The 12,814-nt window shown below is 38.0% G+C and overlaps 2 protein-coding genes across 8 annotated transcripts in view; one reads left to right on the top strand and one right to left on the bottom strand.

The window, feature by feature from the left end:
- KIAA0825 (KIAA0825 ortholog) overlaps positions 1-12,814 on the top strand; it is a 412,101-nt gene that overhangs the window by 324,887 nt on the left and 74,400 nt on the right. The window lies entirely within an intron of this gene.
- The window catches only part of LOC128627135 (uncharacterized), an 87,786-nt gene continuing 86,575 nt past the window's right edge, over positions 11,604-12,814 (bottom strand). For all 6 annotated transcript variants that reach the window (XR_008391243.1, XR_008391244.1, XR_008391245.1 and 3 more), the window contains one exon: positions 11,604-12,310. The gene's annotated coding sequence lies outside the window, so the exon portion shown is untranslated. The remainder of the gene's footprint in view (positions 12,311-12,814) is intronic.

Raw genomic sequence — 12,814 nt, 5'->3', positions numbered from 1 at the left:
TATAATTAGGCAGATAATTTTATACAATATTAATTGCGCTAAGAGCAGAGTTGAAAGTTGTTTAATGTGGCAATTCATTTACATTTAAATGATTTTAATAGCATAAGATTACCAAATCAAATTAAAATATCTTGACCATTATGTTGTGTAAAGAGTTCAAATAGTTGTACTGTTCTGTATTATTCAGAATATATTTATCACAGCCTGTTACTGACAACCAAAAGAAATCTTGAAATACCCATATTGAAAGAATTAAAAACCATTTTCAATGTGTTTTAATCTAACATTAAATATACTTAAAGAGTGGGGCCCAAAAGCCTCAACACAACAGATACCAGATTTTAAAGTATGCTTAATATCTGTTTTCAGCATGTAAATTGTCGAGCTGGCCTGCATCTTTGAAATGAAGTTGATAAGATATATTACTTTTTTGTAGGCATCCTATATAAAAGAAAACAGATGTGTGTGATTTATTCCTCTTTAATGTAGGAAGAATAATTCAAGGTATTTATTCTGGGAAGCAAGTGGATGTACTAACTTTTACATGTAAAGATAACATCTAAAGCCACTCACCAAATCAACCAATTTCAGGTTAACATTTCTTTCTTTCTTATTTCTTTTATCATGTACAGATTTAATATCATCAGGAATAAATCTAAATTGTTTGCTCCTTTCCTCCTAATTCCTGAAGCCATGTAAAAGCCTGGAGAGGTTTGAAATGACAGGATTACAAGCAGTCTTTTGCATGCATGGCCTTTAGGGATAAGCGGCTACCTTGCATCTAATAAACAAGAAAGTGAATTCGTTGAATAATGAATTAAGTGGCATAAGTTGTGATAACAAGGAGCAAATGTAACTTCAGACAAATGGTATTTGCTTTGTGTGAGGTTATCTGAGAGGGCTGGTGCTCTGCCAAGGGAGACTGAAAAAAGGCTCATTATATTAAGATGTTCTTTTACAGAACACAGGCTAAAATGATCTCGCAGTTTTCCCCCCCGTTTGCCGAGCTCCTTTGTGAGTTTCCATCCAATCACCCACCTCCACCAGGAGGATAACTAGGATTCTTTTAGACTGTTGAGTGCTGTTGAAAATGAAAATTCCTAGTGAGTTTTTAGGTGGGTCACTCAACAATTAAATAAAGATGTCTAATTGGTTCATCCGTATTAGGGTCAGCAGCTGGCTACAGAATAAAAGGTTGCGGCACCCCCACTGCATAGTTCTAAACTAAATTAAATTATTAATCCACTCGTTGCTTCAATGTAGCTTCACGGGGATTCCTAACCTGCCATGCTGAATAAAATGGAACGACTGCTTTACATTTTCATTATGGAAAATTATATTTTAAATTGCAAATGCTCTCCTATTTAGCTTGCATTGCGTATCTCATTGGATACGTAGAAATTCTTCAACAGTCACTGCTTATAAGTCATTTGGTTAATTTCTTGTCGTAGCTAGAAACTATGAAACCACCAACAACCGTGATCTGCACGCAGTGCCCACTCTCTAGCTAGAACCAGCTGAGCCATGAAAAGCAAAGTGCAGACACTTAGGGAGACATTATTTTTGACTCTTAAATTCAAAAGATATAATAAAGTAAGTATGTTACAAGATGCTTTTAATAGTACAACCTAAGTTATTTTAATGGTAACAGTTCCTGCAATGGATCAGAGTCCTAGTTTTTGTGATCTTTTATCATTATTTGGATATTTTTGTTATATAACTACTGTAAAGTGAGTATTAGCTTTGTTGGGGGAAAATGATAGCTGAATTCAGTTTTCTAATAAATTGTTAATATCTTAGTAATTATTGATAGATTCTATTATGATTGTTAACCTAGTCTTTTTATTGATTCATCACAGCATATATGGTGGATATCTACTATATACCAAGCATGTTTGAGGAGCCATGTGAACAAGTGCAAATGAGTGAATTAAAGTTCACTTCTATTGTGGGGTTTACAGTGGGAAGAAACAAAATAATAAATGAGTAAATAAATAAATTAGCAAGAAAGTAGCAAAGTATTGGAACAGAAGCAAGATATAGAGTGACCCCTGAAAGATGCTTTTATAGACAGGATAGTCAAAGAAGTTCTCTCTAAGGAGGAAGCATTTTTGCTGAGACCTCAGATATGAGAAGAGCAGTCCAAGCAAGGAGAATAGCAAGTGCCAAAGCCCTGGCGTGGGGATGAGGCTGGCATACCTGAGAAACAGAAAGAATCAAGGTTGGCTTCCTGGGCACACCCTGGGTGGCCACACAGGGTTCCATGCTTAGAAGGGCCCTAGTTTAAGGCTCTCCAGTTGCCATCTTGGAATTCTTATGTTCCTATGAATTATGCAGCCAGTCCTGGAAAGAAATCTAATATAGTTAGAGGGGTGTGTATGTACACGCACCTGCACGTGTGTGTTTCAGAACGGGGCAGGTGTGCACAAATAACATAAGGTCAGTAAGCGATACTTCGGGGCATTAATATAGTTTATGAAGGATTAGTTGCACTTTACAATGCAGCCATTTTTGTCTGCTGTGTAGAAAGTGGAAACACTGTTTTCTATATTTAGCCAAATCTTCACATACGAATGATAAACTTCTCAAGGGTAATCTTGGTCTCTTCTGTATATTGTGTACACTTCATGGCACTGTGTGATTAGCTACACTAATTGCAGCTAAAAGGAATTTGCCTTCTCTTTTAACCCAATAGGGCTTTTCTGGAAAAAAAATAAGGCATTTAGTGTTCATATTTGAATTCTTGCTTTCTTCCATAGTTAAATTGTAGTACCAAATCTGCACGACCATTCCACACTCAGGCTGAATCATATCAAATTACCCATATACAGCCATATTTTGGATGTAGAAAATGGCAATTTCAATAGTTCATAGCAGACTGAAATTGCAGGTTTATTTAAGGAAGTAAAATAGAAATCTGACAAGCATCTTTGTAACCCCTGCAGGATTTGTTTAAAAGAGGAAGAAACAACTAGTGCAGAGCCGTTTGTTTGTGCAGCACACTGCGCAGGGTTGTCAGGTCTGTGCCCATGGGCCTCCTCAGAGGTGAATCCACCCTGCAACAAGCCTTTCTTCCAGTCAGCAAACCCCCTTCCCCCAGTAGTGGAGTCTATGGCTCAATACCCACTTTCTGCTACACTCTGCATTATAGTGAGTGGTGAGTAGTAAGTACATTCCAGGAATTACTGTGTGAGTAGCCTAAGTCCCTGCTGTAGTTCAGAGCTGCAACCACTCACAGGGCTTTTGGTTCACATGTTGTTATTTACATATGACCTTTCCTCTGAGCAAACCTATTTGCATTTACTGATGGCTATGATGATTTACCCATTGAGTACTAACTACAATGGCATTATGGGATCATGTGACAGGATCTGGCCAGCTGGGGTTTATGTCATATCAAGAAGTCTCTGGTCAACACTAAGAGGTGATTTTATAATTCATGCTGACAAACTCTCAAAATACCTTCTACAGGTGCCTTTGAGGTGAGGTGCTTTTGTTGTTTGCTTCTTTTCTTTCACTAATTGGTTCTAAATAATCATTGTCAAGTTGCTTCTTACCTGGTATTCTTTTGCATTTTAGCAATACACTAAAATGCATTCAGTTATGATTCTTCCATTCACATGTTCCATTTCCTCATTTTATCACTTTCTTTGGATTCCCCAAATCTCTTACAGTTTGAACCACACTTTGAACATTTAGAACCTAACGACACCTTTTTGAGTCAGTAATGAGATTATGAAGTATTTTCTTAGTAATCTAACAAAAATTAAAAACTCCTAAGAAGTTTTTGTCTTATCTAAAAACATTTCCTAAATATATTTATTATTTTCTGTTTTATATTCCCGGTAACTGTCCTCGGCCTTCTGCTGACCGGTGACTACATATTATCTGCTCAATCCCAGGCCCTGGAGGTAGAAGTTTGCATTTGGTTATTTTCCTATGCTCAAGCTACACAGGCGTTCCAAATTTCTAAAGTGAAAAAAATCCAACCATTTGAATAATGTAATCTATATAGTTTCCCTCCTGAACTTTACCTTGGCACTAGAAATATTCCTTGAATGAATGAATGAGTGAATGAATGCTCTCGAGGAACTTCTGTCTAGTGATGGAATCAGACACTGATAGCAAAATAAGATGTGCTCTGATAAAGGGAGGTACAGGCCTTTACAGATATTTAGACCAGAGACTTGTAATCTGGTCGTGGGGAGTCAGGGAAGGCTTCCTGACATCCAAGCTGAAATGAAATCTATTAAGGAAATCTGCCCATCTCTCTTTCCCCCAGGTTCATGCAGCCCTGAACCAGTGGCTAATGTACTCCGAGACTGCTTTCCACATAGCACCACACCCTTCCCGTGTTCTACTCCTTTCAGTTTTTTACTCCAGAAGCACCATTCTACTCTCTGGCTGCCAAAGGCTTGTTTTAACTTTTCATGATGCTTTATTACCAACCAAAAGTTGTGTGTTCTGTGATTGATTACATCAGGCACATACATTTTGAGAAAAATTGTAAATAATGTGGTAAACAGCTTTGTTTGAAGACAACTTTTAGAGACAAAGTATACTTAATCCAAAGGAGTGACTCTCTAATGTTGGAATTTCAGCGGCTGGCTATGGCAGGTGATGGAAGGTATTCGTTTGAATCAGGGGCTATTCGGGAGCTTCCTCCGTATTCTACTAAGTAGCAGGCTGTACACATTTGCTATCATTTTGTACTTCAAGAACTGAACTTCTCATTTATTCAATGGGGAAAATGAAGATGAGAAAAATAAAGAAGTGAGGAAAATTAAAGAGGTTTGGGAGCAAAGTGGAAATATAAACAAAGACCAGATTCCTTCCACCTTCCTTTCCGATTGTTTTTCTGTTGCTTAGAACAGCAGCGCCTGTGTTCTATAGCCAGACTTCCCCAGGTGAGGCAGGATGGCACTGTGTGGGAGGGGCATGGACTCTCATATCATGGAGTTTGGGGTTTGAATGTTGGTTTCGCTCCTGGCTAACTGTACGGCCTTGGGCAAGTCACTCAACCTGTCTGCATCTCAGTTTTGCTCATATATAAAAACATTAATACCTCACTCACAGAGCAGGTATGGGGATTATATGAGATACCTAACATCTGCTATACATATGTGTTACAGCAGAGTGATCATTATAATGGTAAAGTTCTACTAGAATAGTTTATGAACAAAGGGGACAATTACTGTAAAAATAAACAAAGTAATAAGTCCAGAACAGTTTTCATCTTTAAGAGAATTCCTGCGGAGTTTTATGTGCTTATTTAATACATGCATCCCACCTGCCCCAACCCTCCTGCTCAAACTCAGTACAGGTGGATTAAATTAGAGGGCCAGGGCGAAGGCGTAGAGGAAGAAACTTGGTTTGCTAATAGTAAGCCTGTCAGTGTTAATACTCTGTGACCAAAGATGTACTTTTAACGTCTCTCACAACATGTAGAAACCCTTGCTCCACTTTTAAGGACTAGACTCTTTCTACACAGGAAAGAAAGCTCTTGTCCACTTTGTCACTTAGGAAAAGATTTAGAGGTACATCTTTCTGCCAGAAGGAGAAAAGGTAGCTCACTTTTATTGTGATTACCTCATGTTTTATTGTCCCATCAAACAATAAAAAGCTCCTGAAAACTGCTCCCAGGATTTTTTTATACATAAGGCAGAAACTCTCATTGTTGAAATATCACTAATATGACATTATTCACTGAGTTTCTGTTAAGTTTAGCTTTCCAAGCAGAAAACATTATGAATCTGTATCATGCAGAGTTGAGGTCACATTTAAACCTTTTTAAAGGACTGGTTAACTTGGGAAGTTGCTGAGTCAGAACTTTTCAACAGCCTTCTAATAAGAGTTTAAAGAGGAAAGAGTAAAATATTCCCTGAGCCCACTTTCCAAAAATAAGCAGTAAGAATTGTGTTTTTTTGATATCTTTTATACTCAAAGACAAATCCATGACAGTAGAAATTGTCTTCACAACTGTATGTCATAGAGCGTCACCTCAGTCAAATACAGTTCTGAATTTCCTCTGTGTCTGCATCCTGCCCACAGAGGTAGTGTAACCCCTGTATCTAACTCTGACTCAGAAGGTTAAATTGTTTCCCTGGAAAGAGGAAAATATTTGTAGCTAGAAACATACTTGTCAATGGGCAGCCTAGATTGACCAATTTAGATGGTCCTCGAAAAAGAAAGTAAGACATAGGTTTAATTAGGCTTTCCTTTTAAACCTAAGAATTCTATATTTTATTGTGACTTTTCTATTCAAAAAGTGCTTAAAGCAAGCTTCAGTTTTAGACCATTCATTTCTCAACCACAGTCTGAATACGCCCAACCATAACAAGTGTTTGTCAAGGGACCTCTTAAAACTTTGAAGGTAATTCCAGTTGAGACTCATTTTGACATCATAACGGTGACTGCTCTAGAGGAAATTTGCATTAGATTTCTTGCAAAACACTGCCTCGCTATCTTGATATACATTTCTGGAATTCAAAAACTGGAAGGCAAGCCATGTGCATGGTAGTTCTACACCTCTGCATTTTATCCTTAACCAAGAGACTTTTTAGTCTTTGGCCTTCAATTTCCTTAAATACGAAGGGAAAAGGAGACCATTTGAAAGATAACTTCCAATGTTATTCAGCTCCAAACAACTAGTATGTTTTGGCTTCTACAGTTTTCCTAACAACCCACTTAGTTAACTTCACAAACACTGAGATTAGAATGTCTATTACTCTTAAAGAATTAATTATTCGATGAGGGATGTTAGGTGGGTGCATAGATACCCAATGTAGACATAAATCTATAGAAAGAAGTACCATGATTGTGTCAGTGTATACATGAAGTAAGGATAGACTGTTGATATTATTAATATGGTTCCATACAGTCAACCTTAAAAATAAAACAGCCAGTTATTTTACAGCAATAAGAGAAAAATGGTTTTATTGAGGAACAGCAGAGTTGCCATTTGGAGCAAGCAAGCTACAGCAGAACCATAAGCAAATCCAATGAGCAAGGGAGGGAGGCTTACTTTTGTTAGGTTTTAGGAGGAAATTGGGAAGAGTTGTTCAGAACAAAAATTCATTGGAAAAAAACAAAATTCTCATCGGCTGCAAGCAGCTGTTGGTGCATTGTTGCTGGGGCAAGGAGGGATCTCCCTCCCATTTAAAAAAGCAGATGAACTTCCCATGTGATTAATTAATGTCCTTTCTTTTTCCTGCTGGTTATGCAGGCTGTAGTTTCACGTGAGATATTATGTGGGTGAGATATTATCTCCTCAGGGCTTTGTGATTCTGTTTTAAATAAGGTTTCATTTCCTTTATTTACTTTTACAATATTAATTGAAGGGTTGGAGTATCTAAACTTTATTCCCTATTATTTGTCAGGCACTTTGTTATTTATCTCTTAGAGTCTTCATATCTGTTCTGGTCACTGGGTATTATTACTTTTATATTGAGCAAAACTGAGGCTCAGACAAGTGACTTGCCCAAGGTCATATAGTCAGTATGTGACAAAACCAAAATTCAAACCCCAAACTCCTTCCATCCAACACAGTGCTGCCTCAATCAAGAAACGCTGCCTGTAGAATAAAGATGTCACTAATTCTAAGAAACACAGTTAGAAGGAATGGAGTTCTTCCTGGTGCGTAAACATGCTTGGGAAATAAACAGCAAGGACAGTTGGAGGGCGAGGGTGACCGGCTCCATCACCATGACTGACCAGGAAGACTGTCCAGAGAACTCTGTGGCTTAGGCTGAAAGGAAAGAGCTAGGAAGCAGAAAAGACAGTAGAATATCTCTGGAGAGGCAAACACACATAGCAAATGCTATAAGACAATTTGTAATTGATATTAAATTGTGCAGAAAAATCTCTAAATGCTTCAGATATGATCTTTGGAGGCTAGGTTAGTCAGAAAGTCTGTGGAAGAGGCCAGTTTCTTAAACTTGGGAAGAAACTCTCTTTGAGTTCTTTGAGTTTATAGACCCGAGATGACAGTAACTGAAGTGTTAGAGGACAAATGGTGCATTTTAGGGAAGAAATGAGGGAGATCCTTCAGGGTGGGCAGGGGGGATGATGAGAAGCACTGGGATAGTTGGGAAGAGGGCCTGACATTTCACTCAATGCAGAAGGTGGAACACCCTCTCTGTTTGGGAAGTGACAGGGTAGAAAGCATTATTTGGCAGTTTTTAGTCGGGCTGGAAGATACATGACAGACTGGGATTGTGTGCAGTGTCATTCAGGAAGCCCTTCTTAGAAAGATGTGAATTATGCATTCATTTTGATGGGCCTTTTCTTTATTACCCAGAATTAGATCAAGGAGCACTTTGGAATGCATCTCATGCGATGACAAGCTACATTTATAGAGGTCTTGCTGTGGGCCAGGCAATCTACTAAGGACTTTACTTTCAGTTAATCTTAACTGTCTATGGGGTATAGAAATTTTTACCTGTTTGACTTTCCATTATTTGTAAATAATCAATCAATCAGTCAATCTATCCATAAATCAGCTGAGTTGGTACATGGCAATGGCCAGGATACAGAGACAGGCACTGTGGCTCCGGACTGTTTGGCTGAGAATTCGATGCCTGGCCCACCACCTGGGTTAGTGGGTAAACCTAGTTTAAAGTCCCTCAGAAATACCAAACAATTGTTATTTCTCAACATATGAATGTTACAACATTTATAGGTCCCTGCCTCACACACTAATATAGCAAATAAAAATTTGAATATTCACAGGCACTGTTCTGCCTATTTTATGTGCATTATCTCATTTTAGGGAGAAACTGATGCTCAGTTGGTTATATAACCTGCCCACATAGCTTATAAGTGGCAGAGACAAGGTTTCCTTCATGGTATGATGAGGGAAACAGAAAAATATTATAGAGACTTGAAGTAAGAACTCACATGTGAGTGAGGGAATAAGAAAATATGTATGAAGGGGTTGCGTTTGAATTGCTATTTGATGGATGCATAGGATGGCAGAGGACCAGAGTCAGGGGGTGTTGGGAAGACCAGAGGCGGAAAGACTGCTCACGTTAGGCACTCCCACCTTGCTGGACGAATGGATTGGCACACGCAAGAATGAATTGGCTGGGGCTGCAAAAGCATGGTGACTGTTGTAAATGAAGGGAGAATAGCAGAAGAGACACTGTGAGGCAGACTTACAGGAATTAGCAGTGGATTGGGATATGGGTGAAAGGGAGCCAATGAGAGAATGTTTAGACTTGGACAAGTTGGATGTAAAGTGACAGGCATGTATTATGAAATGTTTCTCAAAGAATGGAAAGTGACATCTTTCAGAAATAAGGTCATCATACACACCTGTCAATTAACTTAGTTGCTGGTATTGCAAAAAAATAATTTTAGAAAAAACTTTAAAACTTAAAAAACACTTTTAGACCTTTCCTAATTTTGTACACTGCTACCGTTCCAGATAAATGAGTTATTTGTGTTAAAAAAGAAGTTTGGGAGAGACAAAGTAAAACAAATTGAGTAGTGACAAAAATACCACCTCATTTCAAGAGATGGTTGTGTTTGCACATTTTAAAGAGCTGTCTTCCATAGTCTTGGGATTATATACCAAGTGAATGAGATTTAGCAAAGAGGAGTTGTGACCAGGCCAATTAGAACATTTCCTTTTAATGCTGAAGTTCTGGGAAACTGATTTACATTGAGGAGAAATTTGAGGTAATGTTCTGGGAATGGGAGACCGAAATTTCCTGTCTGTCAAAGTCTGTAGGAGAATTGTATAAGTTGTACCTGGAATTTAATTATTGATGTGACCTCTTTGGAACTCCCCAAATAGAGGAAGGTTTTTATTTTGCTTTTTAAATGCTTAAAATTCTTCACATGAACTACTGGAAAAAGAAAAGATGATGACTGATTCAAAAGTAATCTGTTCATTCATCATCACGTGGACAGGCAACACTGCTTAAATAACTCATCATCCAGTCTACATGAGGACTGCGTCCACAGTAGTTAGGACAAATGTCCAGGGAAATAAGCACAAGAGGGAACTTTTGGCAAAGGTAAGCTATCAGTAGATACAGATCGGGGGCTTAGATCCTATCATGAGTGAGGCTTCAGATGTTAGCGAGGGCTGTGTAAAACAGTCCGGTATGGAAGCATCTTAGATAAAATTCTTGTAATTTTTTGGCCAGGAATCTAAAAATTGCTTCAGTCTGTGGCTGTAATTTCTGTGCCAAATAAGAAAGCACTTTGCTGGCTCTTTCTTTTATAGAAGGACCAAACGAGATAGATCGGAAATATGTACTTTGAACAGCTAGGCAGAGTCTCAGGAAGTTTGCCAAACAAGATTTCCAAATAAAATGTTTGGGACAGAAAACAGGGATGGACTTTGCAGATGTTGGATGGGTTCCACCAGCCATCTGTGCAAAGAGTTACTTGGTATCACATCAGCTGAGAGCTATGAAGTGGCACAAAACTGTCAGCGATAACTTCACTGTTAAGTGGGTCCCTTTATTTACCAGGCAAATCTCTCTTTACCACGATAAAGTATCTGAATGTATCTGCATTTCCTGTGAGAAACAATAACGATGACTGAAATTATTTAAACACGAAGGAGTTTCATCCATCGAACTGTTACCTCAGTGCTGATGCATTAGCAGTCGTGAAGGCAGATTAATTTACTTACGGTGAGCTAAGTGCATTCTTGGCTCGCAAAGGGGAATCATTCGCTCACTTAAGCCAGAGATCCCATTTTTGACGGCAAATGTCACTGCCTGAATTTCCCTTTAACAGTCTGGCAACCCCACACCCCTGTTATAGTATCCATTTATTTGTCTTATTTTCAGCCAGATTAATCCATTCTGTTTTGACAAGAAGACTGATGGGTAATTGATAACTGTGATAGACACAAACAGAAGAGTTGAATGCTGAATAATTCAGCACTTTTCAGTATCAATAAGAGAACAGGTTGAAGAATTTGTGTCTCTATTTACACTTAAACTAAACTAAGTCAGCCCAGACATTTATGCTGCCAGTCTATCAGAAAACCAAACAGTGTACATTCAGTTTCCACCCGACAAAATGTTTTATAAGCTTGTAACAATATGTGTGGAGCTGCCAGAATAATAAATAGGTGCGGCAGTCCATGCATGCTAATGTTATGTTGTAAGCAGTTTTGTTGACAAGTGCTAATACTTCTTTCATACTATCATCAAAAGCAGCTAATACAACAGCCATTATTTGCTGGCTTTCCAAGCAAGACATGATGGATTGTGACCTTAATATGGGTTAGCCGAGTTTTGAAAGTTAAACAACTTGCAATAAATCATAGAATTATTACAATGCAGTTTAATTGGTTAAGGACTGTTTATTTCCTAAACAGGGTGAAAAATTTCTGTTTCGGCACTTTTAATTTGCAAAGTGCATTTTCATTATGAATGGCAGTTTAATATTCTGCTCTTTTGTCATGCAAAACATGCAACACACAGGCAATCTATTAATTGGACAAAAATGCATTGCAAGCGTAAATTATCCTTTATATCATCACTTGTGAGCTTTTACATCTATTAAATGTGTTAAATGGAACATAGTTAAAGACTATACAACTTGCAGGGTACTTCTGAAACTTAAGTCATGCTGCAAGATGATTTTAATGACCTTTATTTTTGGCAAAATAAAGTAATTAAGTAATTGTAAATATAAAGGGCAATTAAGAGTTATTGCTTCCTTAAGGCACAGGTGCAAATGTTGTATTGTCCCAAGAAACAAACAATAGCACTGGTTCGTATTGATATGTCTTGAGAAATGGAATCCACCTCAGTATTTACTTCTTTCTGTGCTACAGTATAATTTCTAGAGCAGAAATTTCCATTGGCAAATGTGCAGGAAAAGGTAAGACAGCAGCAAATTGATATTGCAGCAAAGCTCAGCGTAATAGAATTGTCACCCCCATATGTTTTGATTCAATGATGTACCTTTGCATGGGGCTAGTTAGAGCACAGAAACAGTAATGAATTATTTTGTACCAGGAATGTTGCTGTGACATATGCGTGACTTTAAGAAGGGCAAATATCTCAATGTATTCCTCAGTGCAAGACTGCCTTAAAATGTATGCAACCTCTTTATTCACATACAATTCTGAGCACATTTCACATATGTATTGACACCTGGGCAGATCTTTTACAAACTTAAAACTTCCTCTGGCTTCAAACCTGTTCCACAGGTTGGCTCAGCTGAAGCAGGACTACTTTTGTGCGGCCGCTCCAAGTCTCCTTCCAAGGTATTGATTGCCAGCAATATGAACCGAAAGTTAAAAGTATACTTCAGATAGGCATTTCATTCATTTTTCCTAGAAGAAAAATAATGTTAATGTGGTAATGTGAATTCTGTTGTTATAAAGGACTAAAAAACATTTTTTCCCATTTAAAATGTCACAAAGCATACATAAAAAAAACTGTCTAGAACTTGGGATGAGAAAAGTGGAGATCAAAATGTGCACAAATTGGAACAAATTGTTTACCTTTATTTATGGTATACAGAAGCACAGTAATGCTTCAGGATCTTAGGGATTTCATACTAAAAAAAAGAGAAATCTAGTTACAGAATTCTGATCTTGTACTAATGTTAATCATTTCCCTTCTCATTTAAATGCCATGCTTACCTAGAGTTTGCAGTTTCTCTTTATCAGAAAAAAAGAGATGGGGAAGAGAGAGATGGGAGAGAGGGAGAGAGGAGAAGAGGGGAGGACAGGGGAGGGGGCAGGAGAGGAGAGTGTCAGGAGAGGCTATTGCTATAGTCTGTTGATTGTACTTTCTTGCTGTCACTCGTGCCCTGTAATATGTAATTATTTTAT

The sequence above is a fragment of the Artibeus jamaicensis genome, unplaced genomic scaffold, assembly GCF_021234435.1.
Source record: "Artibeus jamaicensis isolate MK-2021 breed Jamaican fruit bat unplaced genomic scaffold, CSHL_Jam_final contig_3214, whole genome shotgun sequence".
NCBI lineage: Eukaryota > Metazoa > Chordata > Mammalia > Chiroptera > Phyllostomidae > Artibeus > Artibeus jamaicensis.
Note: the sequence above shows the minus strand (reverse complement) of the source record. Positions and strands in the feature narration are given on the sequence as shown.